Raw genomic sequence first — 13,456 nt, 5'->3', positions numbered from 1 at the left:
GGTGACCCACGGCTTACTGTTGGGGAAACAACGGACCTTCTTGTAGGGTACAATGTTCTCAACACAGAAGTTAATACAATCTGTGATGCAGTGGGTCAAGCTGTCAATGTCTTTCCCATGCACCTCCCAGTCAGTGGTCTCAAAACAGACCCTCAGTACCCTGCTGCTCTCCTCGGTCCATCTTTGTATGATTCTCGTGGTAGGTTTTATTTTCCTCACATAGGGATGTAGGTGGGGATCAGATGGACCAGGTTGTGGTCTGAGCGGCCCAGTGGGGGCAGGGGGACTGAGCTGTATGCCTCCTTTGTGTTGGCATACAGCAGGTCCAGAGTTTTTTGTTCCCTGGTGTGGCACTTCACATACTGAGTGAAGGTGGGGAAAGTAGAAGCCAAGGGAGCATGGTTATAATCACCAGAGATAAGAAGGAGAGACTAGGGGTGTGACGTCTGCAGCCGGGACACAGTAGCGTGAAGCAGCTCGCGAGCGACTGCCGCATCGGCTGAAGGAGGTATATACGCAGTTAATACGATAACGTGCAAGAACTCCTGGGGGATGTAAAACGGCCTTATGCTAACAGCTACTAGCTCGATATCTCAAGTGCAAAGTTGCTCCTTCACATCAATATGCCCGGGGTTGCACCATCTACTATTAATAAAAACAGCTAGTCCCCCACTTTTCTTCCTACCGCTCTCCTAGCATCTCTTTTTGTGTAAAATAGCAGAGGCATGGCTGAATGGGTCAGAAATGTAATGTCCAGAATTTTTAAACTAATAGATCAAAGACTGCCTCTCGCACAACTTGAGTCTTGAAGTAGAGTCTTGAAAGTAAAGTTGTAAAACATTAAAGTATGGTGTATACAATATAAAATAAAGTAACAAGTCGAATCTTAAGAGACAATAAAAGGTAAAAATAAATGATAAAAAAGCTGTAAAAATGAGTGAGGGTTTGGGGAGCCACTGCAACTGGCTGCCGCTTTGAACGGCGCCTATACAGCGAGAGCTGGAGGGGAGTGATTGCGAAGAACGGCCCTGCTGATCAGAACCCGAGTGGTGTTCTAATTTTGGATTTCTGCTCTTGTCGGGATTGACAATAATGAACACCATGTTCAAGCATAAGTGTCCATATGTGCACTTGGCACCAGGTCATCCTATGCCGCAGTTCGATGATCGACTTTGTGGTTGTGTCACCGGAACTGCGACCACATGTGTTGGACACTCGGGTAAAGAGAGGGGCGGCGCTGTCAACCGATCACCACCTGGTGGTGAGGTGGCTCCGATGGTGGGAGCAGATGCTGGTGCAGCCTGGGAGACCCAAGCATTTCGTGAGGGTCTGCAGGGAACGCCTGGTGGAGTCCCCTGTCAGAAGGAGTTTCAATTCCCACCTACGACAGAGCTTCTCTCATGTCTGGGAAGAGGCGGGGGACATTGAGTCCAAGTGGACCATGTTCCAATCTTCTATTGCTGAGGCGGCAGATCGGAGCTGCGGCTCCAAGGTCGTCGGTTCCTTTCGTGGCGGCAACTTCAGAACCCGCTGGTGGAGACCGGAGGTAAGGGATGCCATCTGGCTGAAAAAGGAGTCCTCCCGGGCCCTTTTGGCCCATGGGACTCTGGAGGCAGCTTATGGGTACCAGGTGGCAAAGCAGCACGCAAAAACCCGGTTATGGGAGGAGTTCGGTGAGGCCATGGAGAACGACTTCCAGGTGGCTTCAAGGAAATTTTGGTCTACCATCTGACGTCTCAGATTGGGGAAGCAGTGCACCACCAACACAGTGTATAGTGAGGATGGGGCGCTGCTGACCTGGACTCGGGATGTTGTCAATCGGTGGGCCAAATATTTAGAAGACAACCTCAATTCCACCGAGATGCCTTCCTATGAGGAAGCAGAGTCGCGGACTCTCTTATCTCTGGGTTTGAAGTCACCAAGGTCGTTGAAAAGGTCGTGGCAAGGACCCAGTGTTGGATGAGATCCGCCCAGAGTTTCTAAAGGCTCTGAATGTTGTAGGGCTGTCTTGGTTGACATGCCTCTGCAACATCGCGTGGACATGCGGGACAGTGCCTATGGATTCGCAGACTGAGGTGATTGTTCCCATTTTTAAAAAGGGGGATCGGAGGGTGTGTTCCAATTATAGAATAATCACACTCCTCAGCCTCCCCGGGAAGGTCTATTCTGGGGTGCTGGATAGGAGGGTCTGCCGCGAGGTCAAATCTCGGATTCATGAGTAGTGTGGTTTTCGTCCGGGCTGTGGAACAGTGGATCAGCTCTACTCCCTCAGCAGGGTTCTCCGAGGGGCATGGGAGTTCGCCCAACCACTCTACATGTGTTTTGTGGATCTGGAGAAGGCGTTAGACGAGTCCCCGGGGAGTCTTGTGGGGGGTACTCCGGGAGTATGGGGTTTCAGAACCCCTGATACTCGTTGTCCAGTACCTTTATTACTGGTGTCAGAGTCTGGTGTGCGTAGCCGGCAGTAAGTCAGACTCGTTTCAAGTGGGGGTTGGACTCCTGTCTTGCCCTATGTCACCGATTGCTGTGGCATTGTGGGCTTCCGGTTTGGTAGCCTCAGTATTGCATCCCTGCTTTTTGCAGATGATGTGGTTCTGTTGGCTTCATCAGGCCGTGATCTCCAACTCTCGCGTGATTGATTCGCAACAGAGTTGGAGGGGCTGATTCTGCACCTCCAAATCTGAGACCATGGTCCTCAGTCGGAAAAAGGGGGAATGCCCTCTCCGGGCCAGGGTTCAGGTCCTCCGCCAGGTAGAGGAGTTTAAGTATCTTGGGGTCTTGTTCACGAGTGAGGGAAGAATGGAGCTGGAGATTGACCGGCGGATCTGTGCGGCGTCTGCAGTGATGCGGACTCTGCACCGGTCCGTAGTGGTGAAGAAGGAGCTGACCCAAAAGGCAAGGCTCTTTATTTACCAGTCGATCTATGTTTCCACCCTCATCAAAGCTCTTGACCTCCACAGGATGTCTGGACTCTCCCTTAGAGACAAGATGAGAAGTTCGGTCATCCGGGAGGGGCTCAGAGTACAGCCCACTGCTCCTACGGAAAGAAGCACAAATTGGGTGTCTTTGCTCGTATTTTTCCAATGGAGTGGAAGCCTACAGACAAACTTTCTCCATCCCTATTCTGATAAAGGCCAGCAGAAACACTGCTGACATTTTCAGAAACGTCAAGGGAGAATATGTGGCTGTAATCAGGAATCGCAAGAGCTTTAGTGGCACCATGCTCTTTCAAGGCAATGAATGAAGTATCTGCTTCCATGGACCAAGAAAGAGTGTTGGAAAGATTTGGCATGCCCTTTGCATTGACCATCCGCCGGAGTGGATGAGTAATTTCAGCAAAGTCAGGAACATGTTGTCTGGAATAGTAATTGCAAAGACCAAGGAAAGCCAACATGGATTTGACATTTATTGGTTTTAGGTGATGGTGGACCTCATATTTGTGAGAGAGAGGCATTTCTGTGTTGTGGCATGAAATCAGGCATCCAAGGAAGGAAATCTTTGGTCGGACAACCTGACGTTTGGACTTGGAACACTGCAATCTAACAGAGGCCAAATGACCAGGTGGCTTCAAGACAAGAGGTATCAGTTGGAGCTGCCAGCAAGAGGTTATCAACATATCTGCGGTAATATGAAAAGATGTTTGGGTGGTGATCTGCCTCCTACTAGCTGACTGAAGTAAGGTAAGTGAAAGACAGTGAGAGGTAAGCGAGAGGTAAGCGACCTGTATCCACAACAGCAGAATGCCAAATTACAAGTCCGTAACTTGCACTTATTTAGGTCTTTTGCAGAGTAAACGCAGCTTATGGAGAAGCACCACCAATTTCGTCACACGCAGTTTCTGCGTGTGATGACAAGTAGGCTTTTTTGTGTTGTTGATAATGACGACAGGGCCTATGTCCGATTATTATTATTATATTGCATCAGGACAACACCAGGGGGAAGTTCAAGTGGAGACAGCAACTGGCAAAGGCAGTTGTTGAAGAGTCCGTGTGAAAGGACAAAGCCTTGAGGCAGGTGATTTAAGAATAACAAACACTATTTCAATTGAAAGCAAAAATTTGTTTCATTGAAGGATGGACTGGAATGCAAAAGAAATTATTTGCCAATTATTTTCATGGAGATCTGTGTTACAGATAAACTGTCCTTTATTGGGTTCATCAATATTTTACAAGCAAAATAACTTCATAAAGGCAAAATTAATTAGATGGATTAAGCAAACATGCAGGTACTCCGTGTTCTGAGGACATCCGCGGCAAATGAAAGGTGCAAGTGAAATGAGTGTGGGCTGATAGTAATTAGGGACAATGCCAAGTGAGGTTTCTTGACAAGCAAAGTGGCGGTTAAGAGAGCCGCATTAATCACTTGCCTGTCATGAACCATGCAAAACTTTCCACTGTCTTTCTTTACAACGGGTTGATTTCAATTGTCTGAAAGGCTTTGCTATAGATCTCATCCCTTGATCTGTCATAGTACAGAGTGCGATGCATACAATTATTTACCATATCAGAAGATCTGAGGTTACAAACTCAAGTTGACCAAAGAGCTCCCTATAAAACCCTCTTTTTATACAGGTTAATCAAGTTGTACTTAATATATTGAAAGTTTGGTTAAAGTTCAGACCAGGGATGGGCAAACCGGTCCCCGAGGGCCGCTGTGGGTTCAGGTTTTTGTTCCAACCGATCCAACATAGACAGTTTAACCAATTAGATTTCTGCTGAAACAAGAAGAACCTGACTGTAATCTTCTGATTGTATATCTAACATACCAGATTGGTGGAAAGGTTTCCTCTTATGGGTTGGAACGAAAATCTGCACCCACTGCGGCCCTTTGTGGAATTATTGGCCCAGCCCCGGTTTAGACACTCTTTTCATTTCAGAGCTGCCTCTTCCTTTTGCCCTCTAATTAAAATAATTTGTTTCCTACTTCTATCTCAGATCCACCAGTGTTCAACAAATTCCTCATCTCACCACAGTTTATCATTGTTTGTCTTTGTCCCAAACGATCCAAGCACAGACAATTTATCCAATGGGGTTTCGACTAAAATATGCAGCGACATACTGCATTAAACTGATTACACGTTAATACAGCAGATTGGTGAAAAGTTATCTTGTTGGGTTGGAATGAAAACCTAGACACGCTGCGGTCCTTTGAGGACTAGTTTGACATACTGCTCTAGAGGTTAGACAACAGGTTTTCCTGAATCAGCTCAGTCATCAGCTGGGCAAATGATAGGTTCACCAATAGGCATTCCCAAAGCCACGCATTGCAAGGAGAAGCAACCCGGTGAGGTCAAGTCCCCACTTCGTTCTGGCCTCCAATGCTTCTTTTCTTGTTTATCAACTTCAAGGACCCTAGTAATAACGGACGTCTCAACTCTCAAGTGAGAGGTGGGAAACAAAAGTGAGACGTCAATAACGTCAAAACAAATGAAGGTTTGAAAGTCATGTGCAGCTCAAGGTGTTTTGAATCCTCTTTGTTTAGTTCACTACAAGCAGTCCAAGGTTCAAAGCGTTTTGGTGTTTAGTCTACCTAAAGTTCTCAGGAGCAAAGCATTTACTTCGTTGCAAGCAACTATGTAATAATAATATGTAACTAAGTTTAATAGTAAAGCAAAGCATTCTTCATTGCAAGCAAATATACAATCATGTGAAACTAATAATCCTCTAATGATAATGAGCAAAGTTTAATAGTAAAGCAAAGCATTCTTCATTGCAAGCAAATATATAATAATGTAAAACTAATAATCCTAACAGCAAATGTATCTTTAAAACTTTACTTACTTGACTTAGGTCTTAGTAAATACAAGCTTTAAATTAGGTTTTTGCAAGTTGGAAGCACACCATTTAGAAATCCTGCCTTCTCTATGTTATCAATTTTACTTCTCTATTTGAATAATAACTGATGTCTTGCAGCCACCATTTCCCAACAGGATACAAATGTTTAATAATTTAGATCGTCATTAAGATAACATACCCCCCATTTTGAAATTTTGGTTATCAAAAGATTTTGAATCCAAAATTGAAAAAATACAGTATAAAATAAAAGAAACAATTTCTGTACTAGGTAATTGAGAATAAGCATGTGAATCTGATCAATTGAGACTTTCTACACAACTGTAAAACTCTTTGGTATTACATTACTTGTAGGAATTTTCCACATATTAGCGTTACTGGCAGCCCGGTGACCGAGTGATGTGTCGGCCTCACAGTTCTAGGTTCTTGGGTTCTCCCCTTGTTCAGTTTTCCCTGGGAACTCCGGTTTCCTCTCACATCCCCAAAACATGCATGATAGTCTGGGTGAATACATGAGCGTGAGCGTGAACGGTTGTCCGTCTCCTCATGCCCTGCGGCTGGCTGGTCACCAATTTAGGGTGTTCTCCACCTAGTGTCTCCTTAGTTGGCTGGGATTGGCTCCAGCACTTCTGAGAATAATGAATGAATAAGCGGTACCAAGAAATTTCCCGAATACGGGATGAAATAAAGTTCTAACCTAACTTCCAGATTGCCTAAACAGAGGGTTAGCATTGATCAACTGACCAAAATTAATATATATATAATATCTATATAATATCTATATAATATAGTTTTGTCTCCGTCAGACATAGGAAACAGGACCAAGATTAATTCAGCAAAATGGTCCACTGTTACGATCGGGGATGGAGGACCCCAAAGCACGAAAAGTCAGCAAGTCTGGATGTGTAAATTTTATTGAAAGTGTCCAAGAGACGGACGGGCATCCACAAAAGGGAGTAGCGTTGGCTAGTCGTTAGTTGTGGCAGTAAGGTCGGTACCTGGGGAGTACGTAGCGGAGTCCAGAGCAAAGGTTACAATGGGTGAGAGGGAGATTATGGTCCGTGTTCCGTGGTCGTGGGGCTGAGCGTGGTCGGGATCCTGAGAGCAAAACAAAAGGTCTGAGATCAGTAGAGGCAAGCAAGGAGAGGAGTGCGAGAGGGTACTTAACAGTACACTGATTAAGACGATCCAGCGGCGTTGTCATATTCTTGGTGGCTTTAAATACTCCTCACTGGGTGATGAATCACACCTGAAGTGCTTGAGTGATTAGGGGCTGGGCATGTGATTGGGTTAGGCACAACCAGCCACCAGTCTGGTCCGGGGCCTGACAGTACACCCTCCCTTACGCGGGCCTACGGGTGGTTCTGGTGGAAGTCTCGAATGAGGCTTGACCTGGGAAATGTGAAAGGTGGGGTGAATGCAGAAGGGCGGTGGGAGTTTGAGGCGCACAGCGCATGGGTTTATCAACTGTCCGATTTTCGGGACTCGGTCCTAAGAAGGAGGTCTCGGGTGGACAGCCATACCTTTTGACCGACGACGTAGGCTGGTGCGGGGGGACAACGGTGGTTGGCCTCCCTTTTGGCACGGGTGGAAGCATGCTGAAGCGCAGCCCGGGCTTTTTCCCAGATACGGCCGCATCTGGTCAGGTGTGCCTGGACAGAGGGCAAAGCAATATCTGCCTCCAGGGAAGGAAATAATAATAATAATAATAATAATAATCGGACATAGGCCCTGTCGTCATTATCAACAACACAAAAAAGCCTACTTGTCATCACACCCAGAAACTGCGTGTGACGAAATTGGTGGTGCTTCTCCATAAGCTGCGTTTACTCGGCAAAAGACCTAAATAAGTGCAAGTTACGGACTTGTAATTTGGCATTCTGCTGTTATGGATACAGGTCGCTTACCTCTCACTGTCTTTCACTTACCTTACCTTCAGTCAGCTAGTAGGAGGCAGATCACCACGCAAACATCTTTTCATATTACCGCAGAAGGGAATGTGTGTTATGTTACCGCAAGTTTAGATTTCTGATGGATGTGGGGAAAAAACTGTCCTTAAGCCTATTTGTCCGTGCTTTGTGGGACCTATAGCGTCTGCCAGAGGGCAGCAGCTGGAACAGATTGTGACCAGGGTGGTAAGGGTCCCCTATGATATTATTGGCTCTGCTGAGGTAACGAGGGCTGGCAATGTCTTCCAGTGAGGGCAGAGAGCAGCCGACAATCCTCTGGGCAGTGTTAATTACTTTCTGCATGGCCTTTTTGTCTGCCGCCGTGCTTCCAGCGTACCACACTGTGATGCCGTACGCCAGGATGCTCTCTACAGTGGTTCTATAGAAGGTTAATAAGAGGGTTAAACAAGGGGTGTTGACAGCCGATGGAACATTCAAAGGTGGACAGGTTGGAGGATTATTTAGGGTGGGAGTTGTGGGCATACTCAATCCTGGGCAGCTGGTTGCTCCAGGTTGTTGGGTCAGCATGGGTGGTGCAGCGTATTGCTGCCTCCAAATGCTGATTGGTGCTCTCACACTGATCGTTAGTCTGAGGATGATAACCCGAGGAGAGGTTCGTTGTGCTGTTAAGGGCTGAACAGAAAGCAGACCAGACGTGAGCGGTGAATTGTGGACCCCGGTCAGAGACGAGGTCGGCCGGGATTCCATGCAGCATGCTGAAAACATGCTGTGTAAGGAGGTCGGCCGTCTCCTGGGCCGAAAGTATTTTGTTGAGGGTGATGAAGTGTGCAGCTTTGGAAAACCAGTCAACTATGGTTAGTATGACGGTGTTACCCTGGGATTTAGGAAGGCCTGTGACGAAGTCGGTCGCAATGTGAGACCGGGTAGCAATAGGAATCGGGAGAAGACAGAGTAGACTGGAGCTCGGCTTGGTGGAGGATTTGTTTTGCGCGCACACGTGGCAGCCAGATGCGAAGGATCGCATATCTTCCCTTATTGTCAGCCACCAAAAGCGATGGCACAACACCGCCAGTGTGCGGGCAACAAAGGCTGAGTCGATGAGCGGTAATGGGTACCTGTTTTTGACCGTGATCTCGTTCAGGCCTGGGTAGTCGACGCAGGGGCGCAGAACCGTCTTTCTTCTCGATAAAGAAAAAGGCAGCCCCGACGGGAGGAGGATGGGCGAATTTATCGGATATGTATTTCTCCAGTGTCTTCCGCTCAGGCCTGTAGATGTTGAAGATCTGGCCCTTGTGAAGAGGAGCACCTGGAAATATGTTAATGGAACAGTCATATGGGCGATGCGGAGGAAGTGCCATAGTATGTTCCTTGCTAAAACCCTGTGAAAAGTCCCAATAACACTCCGGCATTATGACTAGGTCAGGGAGTCTTGCTTTGGAGGTGACCTTGTGGGTATGTGGGCTGACTGAGACATTTAGTGTGGCAGGCTGGACTCCACGCTATCAACTTAGGCCCGTCCCAGTCGATCACTGGATTGTGCAGTCTCAACCAAGGGAGACCCAGAACAATAGTAGTCTCCGGACAGTACAAAACATAAAAGCATACCATCTCCTGGTGGAAAGCGGAGTAGAACTGGGTCCGTCCATAGCTCCAGTCTGCCTAAGGCATGTCCGTCAAGTGCTGTTATTTTCAGGGGTCTATCTATTGGCTGAGTCCCGATGCCAACTCTGGAGACCATGGAGCGATCGATAAAGCTTTCGTCCGCTCCGCAGTCAACCAGAGGGGTGGCCACGTGAGTCTTTCTCCCCCAGGAAAGAGATGCTGGCAGCAAGAAACGATGGGAGGATTCCCCCATAGCTCACCATAACCTCCCTTTCTATTGGTGAGCCTTTGTTTTTACTGGGCGGATGGAGCATGTTCTTAAGAGATGAGCATTTTTGCCGCAGTAATAACATAACGAAGAATGATGGCAACGTGAGCATTCCTCTTCTGACAGCCCAGCACTACCACGTTGCATAGGCTCTGACGTCTTCACAGGAGGAGGGGCTCAAGCCGCTGGGGGAGAAGCCGGAAATGGACGCCGAAGCCCACGTGCGAGCCCCCTCGCCGCTGCCTTTGGCGTTCCTGGAGTCGGCCATCAATCTTGATGGCCAATCCCATGAGCGCGTCGATGGACTCGGGCTCGTCACGGCACGCCAGTTCATCCTTCATGGCCTCGTTAAGCCCCCCAAAAATGCGTCCTGGAGGGCGTTGTCATTGAAGTCACTTTCGGCGGCCTGAATGCGGAACTTGACGGAATATTCGACAACGCTCAGGATGCCTTGGCGGAGAGACCTCTAGCGCCCAGCAGCCTCCTGGCGCGCACCGGGTGGTCAAAAGCCTTGCGCATCTCCACATTGAATTCGGCATAGGAGGAGCATATGCTCGAGCCCCACTCCCACCCGGCGCTCGCCCATGCCAAGGCCTCTCCTCAAAGGCAGCCAATGAGGTAAGTGATCTTGGCTCGATCCGTGATGTAGGTGAGACATTGTTGTTCGAATACCAGTCGGCACAGGCTGACATGCGGCAAGGTTCCCACTGTAAGGCGCGGGCGGTGGGACCATACTTCGCAGAGTGGCGGTGCCGGGGTTAGCCTTGGCGAGACTGGGGTTGGTTGTGCACTCTGTGAGTGAGGTAAAGGCTTGATTTGTGCCTGTATTGAGTTAAGTGTTTGGGTGATATTTGATACCACAGTTAGGAGGTAATGGATCGCCTTGTTACGATCTCGCCGCGTCGTCGCGGCGTGATCGGGAATATATTAGGACCCATCCGCGGGAAACGGGAGTGAATCGACGCAGTTGGCTTCAAACGACATCCTTTAATAAATCAAGAGGGATTTATAAATCAACAATGGCTTGGAACGCAAAACGGCAGCATGCTGCGCGCATGCATGAACAGAATAAACGATCCGGCATTGGTCCTATGACTCATTGCTCTTTAAATAACAAAACAGGAAACAATCGGCAGATTGACTGCATCTGCTCTCTGACGGCACGTCAGGAGGGACAAACAGGCCGCTCCTGATAGTACTTCCCTTCTAACGGACGGATCCTAGACGTCCTAATGCCGAATGTCCATGAAAAGCGAAAGACAAAAATCAGGCAGGGAGGGACGGCGGTTGAGCTCCGTTCTCATCGTCCGGGGGGCGTCCCCGCCAGCCCGTGAAGAGACGAGGGAGGGGCGGGTCCGGCGGGCGTCCGCGCCGGCCGGTGACGAGGCGTAGGAGTGGCCGGTCCGGCGGGCGTCCGCGCCGGCCGGTGACGAAGCGTGGGAGTGGCCGGCCCGGCGGGCGTCGAGGGGTGGGCGTGGCCGGTCCAGCGGGCGTCCGCGCCGGCCAGTGACAAGGCATGGGAGTGGCCGGTCCGGCGGGCATCCGCGCCGGCCAGAGACGAGGCGAGGAAGTTGTCGGTCCGGCGGGCGTCCGCGCCGGCCGATGACGAGGCGTGGCCAGTCCGGCTGGCGTCCGCACCGGTCGGTGAAGAGGCGTGGCCGGTCCGGCGGGCGTCCGCGCCGGCCGGTGACGAGGCATGGGTGTGGCCGGTCCGGCGGGTGTCCGCGCCGGCCAGTGACAAGGCATGGGAGTGGCCGGTCCGGCGGGCGTCCGCGCCGGCCACAGACGAGGCGAGGAAGTGGTCGGTCCGGCGGGCCTCCGCACCGGCCGATGACAAGGCGTGGGCATGGCCGGTCCGGCGGGCGTCCACGGCGGCCGGTGACGAGGCGTAGGAGTCGCCGGTCCGGCGGGCGTCCGTGCCGGCCGGTGACGAGGCATGGGAGTGGCCGGCCCGGCGGGCGTCCGCGCCGGCCGATGACGAGGCGTGGGCGTGGCCGGTCCGGCAGGCGTCCACGCCGGTCGGTGACGAGGTATCGAGGTGGGCGGTTCTGAGACGAGGCTTAGGAGCGGCCTATCCTATGGAGAGGAGTGGAAGTAGCCGGTCCGGCGGGCCTCCCTGCTGGTTCTTAAGGTGCTGGCCAAGCCCCCTGCCCTTAGCAGACACCAGAATCTTAGAACGGTCGTTGGGCACCTTACCCTGGCTGCTCGGGGGGCCGCCTGCTCCCTCGGCCGAGGGGGCCGGGCGACGGCGAGTCGCTTTCACCACCGTCGCCGGCCCCCTCGTCCAGGGTCGCCGGAGAGTCGCTCTCGCCATCATCGCCGGCCCCCTTGTCCAAGTGCGCCGGAGGGTCGCTGCCGCCGTCGCCGGCCCCCTCGTCCAGGGGCGCCGGAGGGTCACTCTCGCCGTCGCCGGCCCCCTCGTCCAGGGGCGCCGGAGAGTCGCTCTCGCCATCGCCGGCCCCATTCTTCCGGGCGGGCAAGAGCTGGGCGGGCAAGAGCTGGGCAGGTGGGAACCGGGCACCCTGGAACTGGGCAGGCTGAAACCGGGCTGGCCGAAGCCGGCCAGGGAGAAACCGGACAGGGTGAAATTAGGCAGGCGGGGACTGTACACCCAGGAACTGGGCAGTTTGGAACTTGGCAGACCGGAACTGGGTGAACAGGAACTGGGCGAAGAGGAACTGGGCGAAGAGGAACTGGGCGAAGAGGAACTGGGCGAAGAGGAACAGGGCGAAGAGGAACAGGGCGAAGAGGAACAGGGCGAAGAGGAACTGGGCGAAGAGGAACTGGGCGAAGAGGAACTGGGCGAAGAGGAACTGGGCAGACAGGAACTGGGCAGACAGGAACTGGGCAGACAGGAACTGGGCAGACAGGAACTGGGCAGACAGGAACTGGGCAGACAGGAACTGGGCAGTCAGGAACTCGGCAGTCAGGAACTCGGCAGACAGGAACTCGGCAGACAGGAACTCGGCAGACAGGAACTCGGCAGACAGGAACTCGGCAGACAGGAACTCGGCAGACAGGAACTCGGCAGACAGGAACTCGGCAGACAGGAACTCGGCAGACAGGAACTCGGCAGACAGGAACTCGGCAGACAGGAACTCGGCAGACAGGAACTCGGCAGACAGGAACTCGGCAGACAGGAACTCGGCAGAGAGGAACTGGACGGGCAGCCGGCACCGGAAGCCTGGTTCGTGGCTTCGGCACGGGTGCAACTGGCGGCCCAGGTGGCAAAGGGAGTAACTTGTGTGGCTTGGGCACGGGTATTTGAGAAGCTTGGAGCGGCGTAGTCAGGCGAGAAGCTTGGAGCGGCGTGGTCGGCCGAGAAGCTTGGAGCGGCGTGGTCGGCCGAGGAGCTTGGAGCGGCGTGGTCGGCCGAGGAGCTTGGAGCGGCGTGGTCGGGCGAGAAGCTTGGAGCGGCGTGGTCGGGCGAGAAGCTTGGAGCGGCGTGGTCGGGCGAGAAGTTTGGAGCGGCGTGGTCGGGCGAGAAGCTTGGAGCGGCGTGGTCGGGCGAGAAGCTTGGAGCGGCGTGGTCGGACGAGAAGCTTGGAGCGGCGTGGTCGGGCGAGAAGCTTGGAGCGGCGTGGTCGGGCGAGAAGCTTGGAGCGGCGTGGTCGGGTGAGAAGCTTGGAGCGGAGTGGTCGGGCGAGAACCATGGTCAGGGGCTTGAGCGTCCAGGCCCTCCCTCCGCTTCTCCCTGCGGCGCGGCGCTCGCCTCCTCCTCCGGGAGGGCGGCACAGCACACCGGCCGCCACGTGGTGGCCCATCGTAGATGGCCCATCGTAGATGGCCAGCCGACAAGGTGAAAGACCTCGCTGCTGCGCCTCCCCAAAAAAACAAGACTGGCAGTGTTCGAAACTCCTACCTGAGCCTTCCCACCGGCCGCC

General features: G+C 52.1%; 1 protein-coding gene across 5 annotated transcripts in view; it reads left to right on the top strand.

Annotated features, from left to right (window-relative positions):
* The window catches only part of LOC144089409 (uncharacterized), a 53,998-nt gene that overhangs the window by 36,468 nt on the left and 4,074 nt on the right, over window positions 1-13,456 (top strand). Inside the window, exon 3 of one of the 5 annotated variants that reach the window (XM_077620225.1) lies at window positions 3,925-4,290. The exons of the other annotated variants lie outside the window; for them this stretch is intronic. The gene's annotated coding sequence lies outside the window, so the exon portion shown is untranslated. Of the gene's footprint in view, window positions 1-3,924; window positions 4,291-13,456 lie in introns of those variants that run through there. 5 annotated transcript variants of the gene reach the window in all.

Source organism: Stigmatopora argus, chromosome 15 (assembly GCF_051989625.1).
Source record: "Stigmatopora argus isolate UIUO_Sarg chromosome 15, RoL_Sarg_1.0, whole genome shotgun sequence".
NCBI lineage: Eukaryota > Metazoa > Chordata > Actinopteri > Syngnathiformes > Syngnathidae > Stigmatopora > Stigmatopora argus.
The sequence above is the reverse complement of the archived record's forward strand: the minus strand, read 5'-3'. Positions and strand labels throughout refer to the sequence as shown.